Source organism: Penaeus monodon, chromosome 39 (assembly GCF_015228065.2).
Source record: "Penaeus monodon isolate SGIC_2016 chromosome 39, NSTDA_Pmon_1, whole genome shotgun sequence".
NCBI classification, from domain to species: Eukaryota; Metazoa; Arthropoda; class Malacostraca; order Decapoda; family Penaeidae; genus Penaeus; species Penaeus monodon.
Window position 1 is genome coordinate 22,557,096 of NC_051424.1, and position 2,500 is coordinate 22,559,595.

The window sequence follows — 2,500 nt, forward strand, 5'->3', positions numbered from 1 at the left end:
GGATATGAAATATTTTTGTTGAAAAATAATTTCTTGTTACAGTGAATGCAGAATTTCAGAGAACTGCATTAATGTCTCTTTGCTGAATAACTCATATGTCTGAATATCATTATTGTTCAAGTACTCACACAACTTTAGAACCAAAATTCTTGGAATGTGAATTAAATTTCAGGGAAACTCATTAGCACTATAAATTGATAAAACCACCAAGATATATTCTTACCCCAACTTAACCTAGCCAAACCACAGTCACCAGTGGGTTTCAGATTTTAAACTTGGAGAGAACCTGAAATTCTCTTATCACTTGACACTTTTCTAATTGGTTACATTATTATTGACTGATTATCAACTGCAGAAATGAGCAAGATCACACAATTATATCATGAGACTGAATGTTTTATTTTATATGGCACTCGGCAGGCACATTTGTATCAGGAGACAGCATCCTGTAAGGAGCATGAATTTTTGTTAATCATGAAATATTTCTGAGGGTGGGTGTTTTTTTTTATTAAAGGTATTTAATAGTTAGGAATCTAGGTAAGTATTCTGTGTCTGGTAAATTATAAACATTAATCAAAGTATATGTAGGCTTTAATGCAAGGTAGTATATTGCTATTCCTAAGAGATCAACAAAATGATGTCAAAGCAAACTTTTTTTTTAAGATATCCATGTGGCCTACTAAAAAAAAAAAGGGACCCCCCAAAAGGTTGTTATCTAGTAAATTTACCTTTTTGTATAGAATAGAAATGTTAAAACCATTTCTTTCATATATCTGCACATCTGTTATAAATAAACTAGGCAAACCAAAAAAGATACAATAGAATGATAATAATATATATTTTTTTTAGTAGATATGAAAATATACGTAGGTATAATGCTTTTTCTGACTGGAACTAATATTTTGAATTTCTTAAATAGGAGAGCTTAAAAATAATACCAGTTAAGTCAAGTGAAAACAAAATATATACTGTGTAGTTCCTTTGAATATTAATATCATGATCTAACAATTAAAGATCTCACAAACAACTGCTTACTATTTGTTTTAGTAGAAGTCATATCAGCTGAGTGTTATGTGCAAGAGTTCAGTTGAATTTTTGAAGTTAGCTGTAGAAGTTAACATGGATGGCCCATGAGGGGTGGGCTACAGTGCGGACAAGGCTTTTTTGCTGTTTGTTAATTTAGGGCCCTTTTGTTATGTTAGGCTACAGGTTTTTGGGTTCGCTTATATATCTTGTTCCATATAAAAACAAAGAGATACAAAATACTTTTGATTAAGTTTTTGCCAGATAAATTGGAGTGCTCTGAATCCTGGATTTTTTTTTTTTCTTTTTTTAATTGTCATCAATTCATCAATAAATAGTGTAACCTATGGTAAAAAAACATCTATTGAATGTATGTTTTGTCTATGAACTGATTTTTGCTTACAGATCTTGTTTATCTGCATTGAGTCTACGTATACTAATCATTTATCATACATACAGTTGATTTTTAGAATCTTTTAAAGGGTTATATATATATATATATATATTATATATATATATTATATATTTATTTATTTATTTATTTATTTTATTTATTTTTTATTTATTTTATTATTTAATTTATTTTCTTTATTTATTTATTTATTTATTTATGTATTTTATTTATTTATTTATTTATATTATTTATTTATTTATTTATGTTTTGATTTTATTTAGTACAAAACACACCACATGCTGCATTGCACCGCACAGCCGCGACGCACGCAATAGTATAAACACACTCTCTACACATATATATATACAGTATATTCACACCACACATACACATATCTATACATATATATACACACACACCACACACCGTACACACTGTAAGTGTGTGTGTGTGTATTATATATATATATTATAGAAGATAATATATATATATATATATATGTCTATAACATATATATACGTATATATAGCATATATAGTTTCTTATATAAGATATACATATATATACATCTATATAATTATATATATATTATATATATTATAGATATATATTATATATATATAATATATATAAATATATAGACACATTATATCTATCTATTCTATCTATCTACTATCTATCTATCTATCTATCTATCTATCTATCTATCTTATCTATCCTTCTCTGATCTATCTATCTATACGTATATAGATGTATATATATTAATATATATATAGAGATATATATAATATATATATATAATATCTATATTATATATATTTACAGACTACATACATACATACATACATACATACATCCATACATACATACATACATACATACATACATACATACGACATACAGACATACATACCCCAAAAATAAAAAACCATAAAACATAATATATTATATATATAAGATATATATTATATATATTATATATAAACAATATATTTATATATATTATATAGATATATATATATATATATATCTTATATATATGTGTGTGTGTTTATGTGTGTGTGTGTTGTGTGTGGGGGTGTG

General features: G+C 25.7%; 1 protein-coding gene across 1 annotated transcript in view; it reads left to right on the forward strand.

Annotated features, from left to right (window-relative positions):
* LOC119597687 (TBC1 domain family member 2B-like) overlaps positions 1-2,500 on the forward strand; it is a 13,996-nt gene that overhangs the window by 548 nt on the left and 10,948 nt on the right. The window lies entirely within an intron of this gene.